Source organism: Colias philodice, chromosome 3 (genome assembly GCF_061535455.1).
Source record: "Colias philodice isolate Cphi_HAF_F1 chromosome 3, ilColPhil1 Martin Lab GWU primary, whole genome shotgun sequence".
Taxonomy (NCBI): Eukaryota; Metazoa; Arthropoda; class Insecta; order Lepidoptera; family Pieridae; genus Colias; species Colias philodice.
In genome coordinates, this window is record NC_143088.1 from 3246109 (window position 1) to 3265275 (window position 19167).

Consider the following 19167-nt stretch of genomic DNA (forward strand, 5'->3'; position numbering starts at 1 on the left):
TACTTTGTTTTAGTACCAAGTGTATATTAGGTATGTATCTATTTTTGATATTTTAGGCAAACAAAATAACATAAATCATGCTATCGCGATCGCTTGCAATTTCTTTCATCTTTTTAATAATCGGTTGATATTTGTCCTGATTCTAGTTCTAGTTTGTCAATGCATTTTGTAGCCACTAAGTATATATACATTTTGCTCTGCTTTCCTTCGATAATGCATCCAATCATTAAACCACTGCATTCTACAGTAACGCAACTTCCGATCGTCGCCTAACGGCCCGCGCGGGCCGTGAGAAAATTAAGTCAAAAGGGAATTAATTTAAAATGAACACAGTTAATCTGTTCGTGTACGTAATTTAAATGATAGCCCATTTCATTGGTATTCTACAAGTTTTACAATATATCGTTATTGTTATTTATTTTATTTAAAAATATTACTCTACATGTTCTCAACTTTTACCTATACATATTATTATTTTGTAAGTCATGTTAACTTCCTTATCGGTTTTCTAATTATAATATAGCAATTCAAAATCAATTTTAAAAGAAATATAGTATTTAAATTTGATTTTATATCTATTTCATATATGTACCGAGCATCACCGGATCAATTTAACGTTTGGTCACACTACATACAAGAAATAAGTTGAGGTTTCTACAGAGAGCAAGAGTTAATGTCTAATGGCATTTTAATAACGAACGGATGTTCACGAGAAATATTATTATCTATGCTGTACCATGTACAGACCAAAGATACATAATATAATTAATTCTATACTAGCAGTACTTATTCATGTTTTTCAAAGAGTAATGCAGGTCACTTTATTATTATTCGTAGTTGAGTGAGGATATACAATACTTTGATGTAACATTGTCCAATCTCGATTTGTCTTCTAGCTTCGGGCAACTTTCTTATATTTACAAAATATTAGATAACCGTTTCTTTTTTTTTTCTAATTTATACCGTCTAAAAGTTTAACATTTTTCAATGATTTTATTAACATACTAGATTTCCGCCCGCGGCTTCGCCCGCGTTTGCAAAGGAAAACCCGCATAGTTCCCGTTCCCGTGGGATTTCCGGGATAAAAACTATCCTATGTGTTAATCCAAGTTACCCTCTATATGTGTGCTAAATTTCATTGTAATCGGTTCAGTAATTTTTACGTGAAAGAGTAACAAACATCCATACATCCATACATCCATACATCCATACATCCTTACAAACTTTCGCCTTTATAATATTTATTAGATTAATAAGTACCGTAAATAAATAAATATGAATTACAATTGTTAATATAGCTTACGCATTTGAATAAATAAAGTGACAAATGTAAGCTACATTTTTTGTTCCATAAAAATTAATTAAAAATGATATCATTGTGGCATTATTTTACTTTTACTCCTGTTATTGTTGGAGACACAAAGCATTTTTATTGTCCGGCAAATTTAAAAACGTCAAGCCTAAATTCGCAACAAAGTGTACATAATTATAAATTGTCGCAATTTTTGAACGTCTACAGTCGACGGTCGTGTGTTTCCGCACGAATATATTGCATAGTTTTTCGTAGTATATGGCTTCGCGCCAAAAAAATCTCGTGCGTGTGATGTAATAGAAACTAAATGTATCTTATTTAAGATTTGTTTACATTTATTGGGGTTCATTGAAAAGTTTACGTAACAAATTAAAAATCAATTTTAATTCTTTCAGTAAGCGAAACTTTTTGTATATTAATTTTTTTAAATTAATTGGTTGCACGACGTTCATTAAACCTTATTAAATAACATTTTTCACATAATTTATGCCTTAACTTAGTGCGATGGAAAGTCTAGTGATACAGGATGTCGCGACTGGAAACCAAATAAAAATCAAGATAGTGGAATAAGATCGGTTTCACTTTCATTAGAATAATGTCGTCAATCTGGATCAATACTTTATTTTACAAGATAAGTATAAAAGTACTGTATTATATTATAAACACTTCTATTTTTGAAAAACAATCATTGCATCAAGAAGTAGCGTAGCATTTGTTTCTCTTTATAATCAAGTTAGATTGCAAATTGGAATGTGCAAGTTTTAATTGTGTTTTATTTTCAAATTAATTGAAAAGAAAAGTACAAAATTGTGTCACTTCTGTTCTTATTTTTAAGAGATCAAGGGCCATTTTGTAGCGTTACATTCGTGTGAATTAAAGAAACCCATTCACGCATACAAAGCCGCGAGTATGTGCTAGTAATAAATAAACATAGAACGTAATAACTTACTGCATCATTAATCAGAACTATTAGAGAGCCAGTGCACAAAGAAATTGGTTCGTCATGTTATTATGATTTGCTGATAATTCTGTGTTGATAGAAAGTGGATGCTTCAAGCTGTGAATAAAGATAATAACAATATAATTACGTAATTAAATATAACTTTGAATGATGGGTATTTTATTGTAATCATTTCGTCTATTGAAATATTTCAATCAAAACTCTACATTCTGAAAAATTTCAAATCAGTTCAAATACACTTTATGATGTATACAAATTTTTATTTTTATTTAGCTTTTTTAATTTAGGGTCTTTAAAGTTGCCCTTCACTAGTCTACAGATATTTTAAAACTTGAATAATTTATTTAAAAAATGCTGAATTTCAAATTAAGGTAGGTACAAGAAGTATCTACCTATGAATAGTGACCACACAACTGTTTGACCACACAAATATTATAATAAAAAAACTGTACTTACTAGTACAGATTTGTTAATGTTACAGCCATATATCGATCAAATCATTGAAGTACATCATTATATCGGAAGTCATTAATATTTAGAGTTATTTTATTCATGTTCAAACAAAAGCGAAAGCGAAATTTCCGCATCGATTTTCAATACTTTTCATAAATTATTAATGTTGCAAAGACTTAATCCATATTAAACTACATACAATACGATTAAAGAGATTCGTAATGCTTTAATATTATAAGATAGTTCACAATACTTGTTAGATTTTTTTTCTAAATTTCACTTGAGCAAATTCGGGGTGGGTCGCTAGTAATATAATTTATGTAACTTCTCTATCGCGAGTATTAAAAATATATACTAGAAAGTTATCAGACTTCTTATAACATTCAACACGAAAGTAATGTGCAACTTCGTCACTGCAATATCGGATCAGTGGCTTTTTTTAATCCGGTGAAAGAACTTGTTGAAATAAATAAGAAAAAATACATTTTACTATCTTATCTGTGACACTGACAGCTGTCAGATAATGCCGCGAACAATAGGCGCGGGTTTTATCTCGATTAATATAAACTTCTGTGGCATATTGCGAAAGTATTTACTTATACAGTTTAAGTTTTTATCTATCCCAAGATTTAGAGCACGATTTTCTTAAAATAGTGATTTTTCTATTGATTAATGAGATACTTAATAATTTAAAAAAATAACAAACGTACCGTAACAATAATTCTTTTTCTAAATACATAATAACTGTCAAGGGTAGGAAATGAAATCAATTTCATGTAAGTTAAAATTGATTCTTTCTTCCGTATTTTCTTAGACGTAAGAGCTTATACTAGTAGCAAATATTCAGCATTCATGTTAGTTTTTTCTGTCTCGACAGGAACAAGCTCAATACAAGACATTTTCTATCACCATCTAGAGTAAAAGTTTTATTTCCTGTGCTAGTAAAAGTAGAAATACCATTCCACATGTTTCAAATTAAAATTATTGAATTTGCTGTTTATCTTAAAACCCCATTGTTATATTATACCTATTTATATGTATGTTGAAAACGTATTTTACAACTATCTTGTGATAATATGATTTTCATTATTAGTCTTCACCGAGGTTCAAAAACGCATGAATAATAAAATATATTTTATTATCATTATATTTACAATATTTTTCGTCATTCGCTACAGATAATCATTATTTTACGTGTATCTCATGATAACATATTATCTTGCACCGTGAGTGCATCCAGCAGTCGGACGGTTCATTGTTATTTATATCGATGCTCTCATAATCCAGACGGTATTATTTATCTTCATAATGTATTATATAAATAAATTAACGTTTTTAAAGTAGATGTTCTCATGAGATTAGTACCTAGGGTAACATGCTCTGTAAAATATACTCGTAATTACGCCGTTATTGCTCGTGAAACGTTTATGAATTATTTTTAATAGTAGTTTTAGGAAATTTTTCTTACGACTACAGCGTAGTTGTGTTTATCGTAGCATTAATGTTTTAATTTAACCTAGGTATATACGTGATACATTATATGCCCTATATTTTGACCTCACGTCTTTATTTGGTACATATATAGAACTTCGTTCACACCCAATGCAGTTGACTCTTCAGACTTCAGTAGACCAATACCAGACACACTGCATGTAAAATGAAAAACTTCTAACCGAAGGGTTAACTGGAACCGTAACTAACCGTTATAAAAGTACGCTAATTGGCTTAACAAGCTGTATTTGATCTTCGATTAGCAGATCAACTAGATAACGTTCTGGGAACTTGCTCGGATAATATTTTTTGCGGGGCATATTAAATGGCAAAAGCTTAAATGAAATATTGATACTTAGCGATACGTAGCCAAGGAATAGGATAGGGCTTAAAAATATTAAAAAAATAAGCAACGATTACGAATTTCAAAATGATCGGTCGGCCAATAACACACTAACACATCAAATGACAAAAATATATGCAGAAATAAAATGTACTCTTTTGCCATAAAACTAATGCTTTGTCTTTCTTTACAGTAAATTTTCATGAAGAACGGCTTATTGGATCCGTGCATACGTATTCGAGCATACGGCAATCGCTGCGACACCTGCCAAAATTAAACACATTGGATTTGAATTTTTATCCTGTCATTCCTCTAACAACAATTGTTTCAGCCAATCTACAGCTTCTGACTCGGTTGGATTTCTACTTCCTACTCCTTTCTCTACAATAAAAAGCAGCACGCCACGCAATTTGTCAATAAAACTTATTATTAAGATTACGAGTTTGTTGGTGTTGCTTCAGTATAATTTAAAAGCAATTGGGCCGATTGAACCCAATATTCTCCACGGGTCACCTGCGCACTACAATGGTTACGACAGAAGGCGCAAATACTGAACCGCAGGCCATGGAGAGGTATTTTCGCAAGAAATGCCTATAAGTTTCTTGGAATTTTAGTGAACAATTTGTACTGGTACTGCCTCAATATCTGTTCATAGTTTAAAATGTATTTTTATGTGGGAGTGAATTTTTGTTGACATTAGTAGAAAGTAAGCTCTAATTTGAGTCTGGAACAAAATGAAACTGGTCTATAATTCCTCGATATTTGAACATACGTTGCTGTTGAATCTATATAATTACATACTAGTTAATATATTACCATACTTAAACAATGATTTATATTGTAGCAAGCCTTTTTCATATTCTTTTCATAATGCACTATAAATATTTCATTTACAATACAATACTGGTGATATTGAATGCAGAAAAAAATCTTTTGTAATCATGTGAATGTTCATTGTTTTAAATCTCAACGTTCATCCATATTTGTTTTTACCATAGTTATGAGATAAATTACAAAGACGATTAACGAAACTTTCCCGCGCAAAATGTTAATTGTCAAGAGATTCACACTGCTCTGATTTACCAGGGAAACATATACCGCGAGAGTTCGCTAATGAGATAGAGCTAACGAACAAAGTGCATTGTTTGCTGAATTCTGTTGTTATGCGCTCTTGGTAACAGGAATGAGGATGAAAGCAAAGAAAATGAAATAATTTACTTGAAGTATGTGCTTAAATTATTAAATTATTTTTATTTCTGTTTACCGCCTTCTTGGCATAGTGAAAGCGTTTCTACGCTGAAACTACAGAATACTTAGTACCTTATAGTATCTGCTCCTGGGTTTGATTTTCTATGGTTAAAAATATAGTTTGGCAGGACACAGCACTTCTAATTATCGTATATATCTACACTCTTACAGTTACAAGTAATTAGACTGCTCCTGACGAGAAATTACATTTATTTCAATTAAGTATTTAATATTTTGATCATTTTAAGTATAATTAAATAATAAGCATAGTTAGACTGAACCCAACGTTCAACACGGCCCCACGTTAGTAACCAAAGAATTAGAATTAAAAGATTGGTTAAACTTTCAATACAAACATCCGTGTGATCGGTAGCTCACGTAATTGCTGGTGAAATGGTGCAGCGGTCGCTACAATGGGCATTGTTCCGTCCAGGAAGGAGTGGGGCCACCGCCGCTATTGTCTGTGCGCCTGGTACTTGATTTTCGTCATCATATTGTAAAATAAAATAAAAATGGTTTTGTTTGCATTTTTCATTTATTTTTTGTTTGAATTTTATTGTATTTTTCAGGAAATATGTGCACTGTAGACTGTAGATTTGAGAAAGATTCACGTAGATTTGAGAATGACAGATTACAACACGTTTTCGCTATTCTTACTAGCCGCTTGTACCGGCTTCGCCTAGATAAAGAGAAGAGACCTTCTAGAGCACAAATTATTATATTAATAATTATACTTATAATATAAGACATGCGCTATATTGCTTACGTTTTGCAATCAAATTCCAATACCATATTGTTGTTTGAAAAGCGAGGCCAAGCTGATGCATTCCAAGAACTGTGGGGTCGCGTAATACGAAACATCTGATCGTGATGTGATATCGATGCTTTGATAAACAGTTATGATTTAACGTCGAATTAGATTATGTAAACAATGTATTGATTTGTTCCGTAATACGTGTATAATAAATATTTAAATAGAGATTTCGAGCTTTGATTTTCCACGGTTGCGGTTTTGGGCTAAGTAAAATATTTATTTGGTTTATGAGATTCCGAATAGTCTTAGGAATCGTGTTTTCTTGGAAAATCGTGTCTTAAGAATAAGGGATAATATAATAAATATAATATTATAGGACATTATTACACAAATCGACCTAGTCCCACAGTAAGCTCAATTAAGGCTTGTGTTGTGGGTACTAGGCGACGATAAATATAATATTTAATAAATACATATATAGATAATAACACCCAGACCCAAGAACAAATAATTGAGTTCATCACACAAATATTTGCCCTGACCGGGGATCGAACCCGGGACCGTCGGCTCAGTAGGCAGTTACTTTACCACTGCGCCAACCGCGTCGTCACCACTGCGCCAACCGCGTCGTCAATCAAAGAAAAAAACTGGCGATAGGGATACAAGTTACAACTATGATAGTTTTATCGTATCTCCATTTTCCTGTAACAGAAAATAGGCCGTTATGAACTACATACATAATTTTCAATTTATTAACCCATTTTATAGAAAACGTATGTTATTTATCTAAATCTCTACTAAAGGAGGCCAGTGTGGTTATTTAATTTCGTATAACTGTATATTGTAACATTCGACTACAAACGACACATCTCACGTTCGCTGCGCACGCGCATAACTAATCGTTAATTTAGATAGATCAAAGGTAAGATGGTTTCTTATAGAACTGACCGTTCATAGCCGTCATAACTAAATTTAAGATCTTATTTAATGAGATGTGAGTGAGAAATCGAGAAATTTATGTATTTTAAATCAGCTTTCAGCTGAAGTGGCTATTCACAACAGATCTTTCGAGCTAATAACTTTCTGAAATAGGAAACTATGAAACGATTTCTGGTTTTGCAATACCTTTATATTAAGTTATAAAGTTTATAATTTCGATATATGTGAACACCCGTTTACTAAAGTCACAGCACATGGATTTCCTTATTTTTATTCCTTGATGAACATTAGATGTCGAAATTATAGAAATGTTTAACTACAATCTTTGATTTGATCTCCGCCATAGTGAATTATATTATGTACCACATAATGTGCATATGCATCAGTCATACACAGACTTCTTCAATGAACCGTAAGTAATTTGTTTATCCCAGGATGTCAATGAATGTGTTTCCGAAGTCAAGTGGATAGGGCTGCCACAATAATAAAATAAATTTTGATTTTATAGTATCGTAAGTATATAGATTACTAGGGGTCGGCCCCGGGTTTCGCCCGTGGTACATGTTTCGCAATAAAAGGTAGCCTATGTCCTTTCTCGGGTATCAAAATATCTCCATACCAAATTTCATGCAAATTGGTTCAGTAGTTTAGGCGTGACTGAGTAACAGACAGACAGACAGAGTTACTTTCGCATTTATAATATTAAGTATGGATGACTATTTTAGAACTATACTTTAGTTAAAGTGAACTACCACAAATTTAGTGTATGCAGGGATCTGTTGCAACTTGCATACCTACATCTATCGTATTTCTCATATTGAAATACAATCTAGTATAGTCTCTACAGTATACTTGTGTTATACAGGAAGATAAAATATTATATTATGTGAGGTAAGTACGCCAAAAATATATTGTTTTAGTAGTTTGCTAAAGTATAATAACAAACAATAAATACCTATATTCCATAGGCCACCCTAAGGCACCTAAACATGAATTTTGTTGTAATAAAAATAAGAGTTTACGACCCGTGATACGTAGCTTACACTCTATTTATCAATCAGTTTTTTCTTTCAATCTCTGTAGGTGCAAGGTTTGCAGCATAGAAAAAGGAAAATACTCATATTCTGTAGGTAATACATTTTGGACAAGTCTACAGATTAACTGATACGTATAGGTAGGCCGTAGGATTAGGATCTGTATCAAATAAGGCAGGTAATTTAATTTTAATAAAAAATAGAGATGACACCCCTAATATTATGGATCACGACAATTGTCGAATATCTCATTGCGATGACGACAGATCATTAGAGTATCAAAGGTTTCATCCTACAAGGATGTTTATGCCTCTGTCATCGCCACAGCTAGATGCTGAAGACTGAAGAGTTTGTTTGTTTGAACGCGCTAATCTCAGGTTTGATTTGAAAAATTATTTCAGTGTTAGATAGCCCATTCATCGAGGAAGGCTATATGCTATATAGGCTATATATATAATGTCATCTCGCTAAGACAGCCCATTTAGACTTAGATAGCCGATTTATCGAGGGATAAATTTATCATTACGCTAAGACCAACAGGAGCGGAGCCACGCGAAAACTACGAAGTGCAGCTAGATAAGAATATTGATGCTGTATTCTATCTGTATCTGAGTGTGAAATATATCTGGGTCTATCTATGCGGTAAATAAAATATAATGTTATTCATAGGTGTCTGTTTATTTATTACCCAATAAAAAATTATTACAGATATTTAAAAGATTATAATATCTGTCTGTTTGCGCAAAACGCATCTAGACGATATTCTTCCTATATCATAAATTAAAAAAAATATATCGTGCTTATAACTTTTTGTAGAATGGATTAAAGTAATGCGAGCTAAAATTGATTCAATCAAGAAAAATCAAAGTTACACACGATTAGCTAAAGCATGAAGAATTTTAATTACAACCTCGAAGTATTTAGGTATTAAACCCAGCAGGTGTGCAATATACAACAATGCACAAAAACAATTCTATGAATAATTAAACATATCTGTAATTGTGTGAAGCAATAATTTAAAGAATTAGCAATTCCAGACATTACCTATATTACCTATAGTATCTACCTATTATTTTAAAAGAGTATTTCATTTTTAGGTTGCGTTGGTATCTATAAAATAGTAAAAAAAAAAATTATCTACTGGTGCTTACATAAAATATAGCTTTTTATGTCGATTGTGATGTCGATCTATTTCTAATCAAGGAGTATTACTTTCGAATCCGGGACGACCGACTTTACAACCATAAGCCACCATTTTCCTAAACGTTCTTTATAGAGAAATTGATTCAGTTGGCAACTGAACTAACTTGGAAAGCTGTAATAAGAACAATAGATCGTTACTGCAAGCGAGATTATTTCATTGAGACCACTTAGTTCATTGTAATTGCGATGCCTATCGGCTACTATCGGTTCTTACCAATACTGTTCCGCTCTCATTTTGTTATAGTACTTTTACTATGTTTTCTTTTCGTGTTTGCTTTAATAACAGTCTTGATTGAATAGCATGTTGAAAACTGATTAAAAGTTATGTCGGTTCTACCTTTTACTGTTACTTAAGTTGCAATATTGGTAGTTATGTAGTACCTATTTATTTTACATAAGTACTATTTTTTTCAATGATAATATCATCATTTGAAGTTTTCGTCTATCTAAATTTTATTGCAAACCTTAATTTCTAAATGCCCACACAAACATAATTGAATGTTTTCAGTTTGAGATTTTTTCAAGAATAGAAGCATTTTGAATGGTATACTTAAAATGTTAAAAGCTCTGTGTAGTAAAAACATGTGTTTTTAACTACTGTGACTGGATATGGGTAACATCTTGGTAACATAATTTACTCCCTAAATTATCATGAACACCATCTCTATGGTACAGGTCCTCTTCACATCATGCCAGCCCTCTCAAGTTAGACTTCTATGTTGTTTTAGATTGTTCTATGACACATTTAACAATATTTAATTATATGTGCGTGTATGCAATGACATGTGTGTTATTTCTATGTTCATGTCCGTGTGAAATTAGCATCAATCTTAAAAACTTAATTACCAATGTTTTGGCTCATTAGGTACAGGAAGCAAACAACTAAATCTTGATCACATGCAATGCTCTAATATTTGCATATCATCTGTCCCTTTTATAATTTCATTAAGCTGGTAGAACAAAGAGGGATAGATATATTATTATGTTCGAAGTTTACTGATTACCTTGCTGGAAATTGAGGTTAATAATTATTGTCCGTTGTAGTTGTACACAGCTCGAGCTTTTCGTTGAAAAATGTGTACCTACAGTTTGATGAACTTGCTAAAGACATACAAATGTTTTTTTTTAAATATATTTTGTGGTTTTATAGAGAAATCTATTCAGAGCTGTGCCCCTAAATACCTACATTGATAATTTTAATGCCTTTTGAAAAGCGTAATAAACATCGAGACATCATTGAACAATAGATACATATGTTATTTATTGAAACCTAATGTAAAGAAGTTAATAATTCCAAAAACACACTGGAATAACATAAAACAATACAAATAAACACAGCAGACGGTGTCTGCCTGTCTGTAGTTATTTGGAGATAATTGCCTAAAGCCAAACTAATAAAATAAAGATTGTAACGCGCTGTGCCTAATGTTCAAGCGTAGCCCGGGGTGGGCCCCTTCTCCTTCCCCCCCCCGCCTCAGCACCGCGCACCCCGCTCGCCGCAGGTAGCCCGGGGTGGGTCCCTTCTCCTTCCCCCCCCCGCCTCAGCACCGCGCACCCCGCTCGCCGCAGTGGCCGGCGCGGGCCGGTTAGTTATCTAGAAGGTTCCCTTGCGTAGTCGCCGCAGCGTGCACGCTGTTTGTTAATCGTATATTTCAGTATTTGTAAGACAATGTTATAATCTGTCTTTGTAAATTTATATTCTTAATAACATATTGTGTTAAAGTGAATAAAGTACTTTTAACCAAAATAATGTTATAAGTGGCGTCCCAACTTGCGGCCGCGAACCAGTTTAAACAAGTTCGTGCCGGTCGACCGCTAACGGTTTTTTTTGTTCCTTTGTTCCTGTTCTCTGGTACCTACGTATAGAGCGAAGATGCCTCCACGTAAAGTACGAACGGACACAAAGGCAAGTGACGCTGACGCGCAGTCCAGCTCGGATGAAGAAACCACTAGACCTTCGCCAGTGCTCATGTCTGGTGACCAGCTGACTTCATTTCTTACCGCCTTCGCGAAGACTCAGGCGGAAGCAAATCGGCAGCTCGTCGAATCCCTCATGGCATCGCACGCGGCAGGTGGGTTTTCCGCGCCGACGCCCTCACCGACACCGTCGTCGATTAACAAAACAGGGAACATGTCCAAGTGTACGGCACGCTTCGATGGTTCGAACCGTGATCCGGAAATCGTAGAAGCCTTCATCGACTCCGTCGAGATGTACAAAGAGTGTGCAGTGGTTACCGATGACCTTGCGCTTCGTGGTCTCCCGATGCTGCTCCATGGCGAGGCTGCAGTATGGTGGAGAGGGATCCGGACGGAAGTGTCCTCGTGGTCCGAAGCCGTCAGACGACTACGAAGTATGTATGGTACTCCGTGTCCTGCTCATAAGCTATATCGGAAGATATTCGCTAACGAACAAAGTGAAGAACTCGCAGACTCCTTCATCATACGTATACGAGGCATGATTGCTAAGTTTCCTTACGTATTACCCGAAGAAGCTAAGATAGATATGATATACGGATTATTACATAAACGCATTCGTAAGCGATTACCTCGAGGTACGGTTAGCAGTATTGAGTCGTTAATCGACAAAGCCCGAGATATAGAAGAATCCATTACGGAAAGTTCCAGTGCAAGTACTTCATCGCAGCCGGCGCCGGCGGGATCGACGCGCGAGCGGCACGTGCGGGAGGCCGGTACGCGGCCGCCGCGCGCCGCCGTTGCGGTCGCCGCCTCGGGCGTCAATTTGGCGGGAAACGGTGTGACGTCCCCGTCGCTCAGTGGTGCTCAGCAATCGGTCGCGCGTTCGCAAGTTCAATCCGTACGTAATAATATGTGTAACGAAGTGCAAAGTGTCGCTAAAAATAATAATATCGCGAGTGAAAAGTTATTCTGTGTATATTGCAGGGGTCGAGGGCATACGCGGGATTTGTGCCCAAAGAAAGACTCTAAATATAAATATAATCTATCGTCTAGTGATAATAAGTCCAGCCTGGTTTGTTATGGTTGTGGTGAAAGGGGATATGTGCGAGCAAGTTGTCCGACATGTAAAAATAATATTGTATCAAGTTTGACTTGTAACGTTAATAGTAATTCAAATGAACCACAACGTAATATGTTCTATTCAATAACTGAGACGCGGGATTGTTTTAATGTTAGTACATCGAATAATACCATCATGCGGGACCGCCCTATCTTGAATATTGAGATTTTTGGTTGTTGCGGATCAGCGCTTATAGATACTGCCGCCCGACGTAGTATCGCGGGTTCATCACTGTATGCACTACTTTTACGTTTAAATGTTAAATTTAAATCGCAGACTATGTCGATTAGATTGGCTGATGGTAGTATTCGTACGAATAATGTATTGTTAACATGTGTTAATGTGAATTGTATGTCTTTGTGTATTCCTGTTGAATTCGTTGTGTTTCCCGATGCGTCAAATAACGAAACGCTATTAGGGATAGATTTTATTACTAAATCTAAGTTGGTCTTGAATTTTTCTTCCATGACATGGTATACAGCTGATCGGCCTCAGTTCATTCACCCCCTACTGACGGAGAGTTCTCGCGAGGTGGTGGATTGTGCCTCTCTCAACCCACTGAGGGAAGATGAGGGCGCTTTGTTGACTGAGGAGGAGCGTGGTGGTTTGCAGAATCTTTTATGTGAGTACTCAGATATTTTCGATATAGTCGGAGAGCCGACTCCATTTGCGGAACATCACATCGATACCGGCGACCACCCGCCTATTGCTTTGCCCCCGTATCGCGTTACGCCTGCCAAGAAGGAGATCATGCGCGCCGAGTTGGACAAGATGTTGGCGGAGGACGTGATCGAAGAATGTGAATCCGCCTGGGCAGCACCATGTGTCTTGGTACCAAAACGTAATGGTACGTATAGGTTTTGTGTCGACTACCGAAAGTTGAACGCGGTCACCAAGACGGACGCCTACCCTATGCCGCGTATTGACGAGCTCTTACAGTCAACCAAGAAGGGTTGTGTAATGAGTTCCCTGGATCTTCGCAGTGGGTACTGGCAGGTGAGCACCGCCGATCGTGACAAAACGGCGTTCGTCACGCCTTTCGGTACGTACCGCTTCAAACGTATGCCGTTTGGTCTTAAGAATTCGCCAGCGACGTTTCAGAGGCTTATAGATCGTTTCCGATCAGGGTCTACTCTTGGCGGTAAGACTATTTTAGGTTATTTGGATGACCTTTTGGTGATTTCGGAAGACCTGGAGTCCCACCTAGCAGATCTGCGTGCTGTATTCGAGCGTCTCCGTGTGTTCAAGCTTCGAGCAAACCGAGAGAAGTGTGTGTTTGCCAGAGACCGACTCAAATACCTTGGGCACGTGATATCTCGTGATGGTATATCACCAGACCAAGAGAAGGTAAGTGCTGTTATAGGAATGAAGGAACCGACAAACCTGCAGCAACTTCGCACCTTTCTCCAAACCTGCTCATGGTTCCGTAAGTTTATCCCAGAGTTCGCCAAGGTGGCTGAACCACTTACTCGCTTAACAAAAAAGTCTCAGGCGTGGGTATGGAATTTGGAGCAAGTTAAGTCTTTTGAAACTCTTAAGAAACTCCTGACCACGGCCCCGATTCTTGTTCAAGCAGATTATACGAAACCATTCGTATTGCGGACTGACGCCAGTAATTATGCACTCGGCGCAGCCTTACTCCAGGGGGAGTCACCGAATCAGGAACATCCAATTGAATATGCCAGCCGTCTGCTCACTCCGGCCGAGCAGAATTATTCCACCACGGAGAGGGAGGCTCTCGCAGTGGTGTGGGCAGTAGAACGATTCCGAGGTTACATCGATGGTCATCAGGTCAACGTGATAACAGATCACCAACCTTTGAAATGGCTCTTCACCCTCAAGTCCCCAAGTGGCAGATTAGTACGTTGGGCCTTGAAGTTGCAATCTTTCGACCTGCATATCGACTATGCCCCAGGTAAGGTTAATGTACTTGCCGATACGCTCAGCCGTCCCGTGACATCAGATGGTTCTGCATCTGAATCGGCTATCTGTCCTGTTGTTGTCGATGTACCGCGCTGGAATGCAACCTCCACTCGTGATGCGCAATTAGCCGATCCGGAAGTTGCAAAGATCATCCAAGACCTCGAAGGTAAGGATGAACTTAATATAAATCGCTGGTCTGAGAGAGGCTATCTCCTGAATCAAGGTGTTCTGTATCGGTATGTACCTGATACTGATTCCGAGGAGCCTCAACTCGTCGTACCGGAGAGCCTGCGGAAAGAAGTCATGATAGAATGTCATGACTCGCCTACCGCCGCTCATGGTGGTATTGATAGAACAATACACCGTATCTCGCAACGTTTCTATTTTCCTGGGATGAGACGGTTTGTGACCGAGTATCTGAAGACCTGCATCGAGTGTCAACGCTACAAGCCATCAACACTCAAACCAGCCGGCTTGCTTCAAACTCCTGTCCCGTCTCAAAGGTTTGAAACTATCGCAACTGATCTTTTTGGTCCGTTGCCTAAAGGACCCCAAGGTGAGAGATGGATCCTCATAGTGGAGGACACCGCTAGTAAGTGGGTGGAAGTCTTCGCTCTCACCGAAGCCACAGCAGAGATGTGTGCTAAAACTCTGGTCAATGAGGTATTTATGAGATTTGGTCTTCCTAGACGGATGATTTCTGATAACGGAGTGCAATTTGTGGCAGACGTTATGCAGAAGGCGATGTTTGTTCTAGGTGTCAAACAGAGTCTGGTGCCGCTGTATCATCCCGAGGCGAATCCCGTTGAGCGGAAAAATAGGGATCTAAAGGCTCAGCTCGCCATCTTAGTGGAAGGTCGCCATCAAACTTGGCCAGAGGTACTACCGTTTGTACGGTTTGCTTTCAATAGCTCAGTAACTAAGTCTACGGATCATACTCCAGCTTACCTGACTTTCGGTCGTGAGCTACGGTCTCCCATTACTGCTCAGGCAGACCTCAGAGCAGTCGTGGAATCCGAGAACTTTGTTCCCCAAATTACGCCTTACCTGCTCAAGCTCGCAGATAGCGTCTCAGCAGCCAAAGAGACTCTAGAGCGGCAACAAGATGTCCGTAAGACATATGCCGATAAGGGTCGGACGTCTACCCATGAATACCTGGAAGGAGACTTAGTCCTAATGCGGACCCACACGCTTAGTAATGCCGCAAAGGGAGTCACCTCGAAGTTTAATCCAAAACGAGATGGACCGTACGTCGTTTCTAAAAAGGTGAGTCCTACTACCTACCTCCTAGCTCATGATAAGACGGGAGAAATCTTCGGTAAGTATCATGTGTCAGATTTGCGTCCTTACCATGCTAGGGAGGGTGAATGTCCTGAGCCGATTATGCCTAAACGTAATAGAGGTCGCCCACGGAAGGTGACCTAACTGCAGCGCGCTTGTCATTTTGTTTGACCTCTCGGGAGACCCTTCCCTGGTCAAAAGGGGGAGAGTGTAACGCGCTGTGCCTAATGTTCAAGCGTAGCCCGGGGTGGGCCCCTTCTCCTTCCCCCCCCCGCCTCAGCACCGCGCACCCCGCTCGCCGCAGGTAGCCCGGGGTGGGTCCCTTCTCCTTCCCCCCCCCGCCTCAGCACCGCGCACCCCGCTCGCCGCAGTGGCCGGCGCGGGCCGGTTAGTTATCTAGAAGGTTCCCTTGCGTAGTCGCCGCAGCGTGCACGCTGTTTGTTAATCGTATATTTCAGTATTTGTAAGACAATGTTATAATCTGTCTTTGTAAATTTATATTCTTAATAACATATTGTGTTAAAGTGAATAAAGTACTTTTAACCAAAATAATGTTATAAGATCAAAATGGCGCCAATTCTGTTTTATAGCGGACAAAGAGATGCTTACGATTTATTTCTGTTGTTGAATAATTTATTTCGTTTAATATGGGCCGGGAAATGGCTTTTTGTTTAACGACACGAAATATCCACTTACGATGAACGATATATTAGATAATAGCTTTGATCTTATCTTATCATCCTACTAATATTATGATTCATAAAATAAGTAAAGGAGATGTTTGAAGTTCATACAGAAACAGCTTCTGAATCGTTTATGATGAAATTTATACAGGTAAGCAAATTTACAAACATAATACAATATGTTTACCTTTTTTCTCTTTTATGATCTTTTTGTATCCAGTCTTTTATACAATTTTAAATGCCAAAGCATATAAGAATTAAAACTTTCAACTTTTGTCATTATACGTGTTATATAGTATCTACTGTATAAAGCACTTATCGCGTCAAGTATTATGTGAAAGCAACGCTGGTGACATCAGATTTCACTCGTGAGAATCTGAAACAGTACAGTAACATACTGACTGAGATATGATCGAGTTAATTGATACTTTTCAGTTTTAATACCGCTAAATTATATACTGTGGTACTGTCTACATGACTGTTACTGATACTCTCATAAAATTTCGATAAGGTAATGTTTATTCTTGATAGTAAATGTGAATGTATAGTTAGAAGCTTTTTTGTTATTTATTCTTATGTGATGAAGATAGTTATACCTTTAGGAATAAAGAGTATACGCTGAATTTTTTAGAAATAGAGAAATGAAGTTGTAATAAAGAGCTTTTTGATAAAGATGTGGTTTTATTCAGTCTTATGTTATTAGAATCTACTTATTATTATTATAAGTATAACCTGCCTTGTTAGAATAGAATTGTGATTAATATGTTATTTTTAGACTAAACTTCCTCAACTGATTTTAATGGAATTCATTCGGCTAATATGCCTACACTGAAGTGCTTTTGTCTGCAGTACTTTTGTCAAATGTCACGTCTTTACAAAAATAACTACCTAACTAACTACATGCTTATTATCTCTACAATATATTATGTTAGATGAGAACAAGCGAATAACACAAGTTCCCACACTTACATATGCCGTGTCCATTATTCTTAAATAAGATGATTGGTTTCGAAAGTCCTCTTAAGACAAAAGGTTTAATTTGCTTCAGTGTGAATTATGGTTCTGATTTCACTGCACGATTCACTCTTTGTAGAATTATTATGAAACAATGAATCTATATTGACGTCTACCCGATTGAGTGAATGGCAATTCTCCTTACGTAAAAGATTAATTTGTGTTAGGTTAATACGAGTAAAGTCATTAACTTTTTCATTGAAATGTAAATCTAAATAACTAGTATATATATATGTAAAACATACCTAACTACTTAGTGCTTTCATTTGAAAGTACTTCTCATATTGTATTGTAAAAATTTGAAATGCCATTTTAAATGCAGCGTAAGAAGTTATATAATTGAAGTGGAATGTCAATTAGATGCTTCTCAGCAGTCATAAAATTAAAATCATTACATCAATATTATATGGACAAGATATAAGACGTACCATGCACATCATCCATATATAGGTAATGTTCACTTTTACGGCAAACTTTGCGTATTTACGGTGAATGCTCCCAGTTTTTGCGTCATTTCCGTTCACACGTAACGCGAGGGGATCGCATATGTTCACTAGTTACACCTGCCTTTCCTTGCTTATTTTATATTAGGGATGAGTGATTTATTATAAGTTGTAACCAACGAGTAACGACCCACGGCCCAATGCAAAATATATTCTTAGTATCGAGTATGCGGGGTATGAGAGAAAGGAAAGACATTATATAGAAAAGAAAGGACAATAAATAGTAAAATAATGCAATTGGTATTCATGATCTGGGAATCTAAAATATGGAAATTTAAAATTTTCTTTTTCAAGAGCAATAATTGTTTCGGAATTTGAATAGTCTGGTTAAACTCGTTTAGTTAAATTTTAGTCACGCGATATACCTATTTAAACCACTAATCGTGTTTACTTTTAATAATTTATAAGCATAGAAAATAAAGATTATTTTTATGTGTCTATCCTATTAAGATTCCTTTACAAAAATGTGAAGAATTACAAATGCACGTTAACGTTCCGTAGAAATAAATATGACAATCATTTTACAGGCCACCGTTGCAAAAGCGGCCTATTTTTCGTTTTTATGTCTGCCGGAACGTCTCCAAAATTACATGCGTCTGGTTCAGAACAATCCAATAAAAGTAAATGGGATGGCTTGTATATCTTGTAAAATACGAGCAAATTAAACACAGTGATGTTTGGACAGCTTTCTTTTATTAATCTTTCATGTTTTCTTATGGAATGCTTTCACAGTTTTTTTTTTTAAGTTAGTTATAAATTACCACCGTTAAGATAGCATAGTCTACTATTATAACTTAGACGGCAGTCGCTATTCAATATGGCGACTTCCATTTCGCTATTTTATGAAAATAATGTACATATATAATGCTAATTATTTATTAATGGAATATAAAAACTGAAAACGTATGTATTTATTACTAAGGTAAGTACAGTCGTACGTATTATAATTTATAGTTAGTCTTTTAAGAAGTATTCTTTAATCATTTCA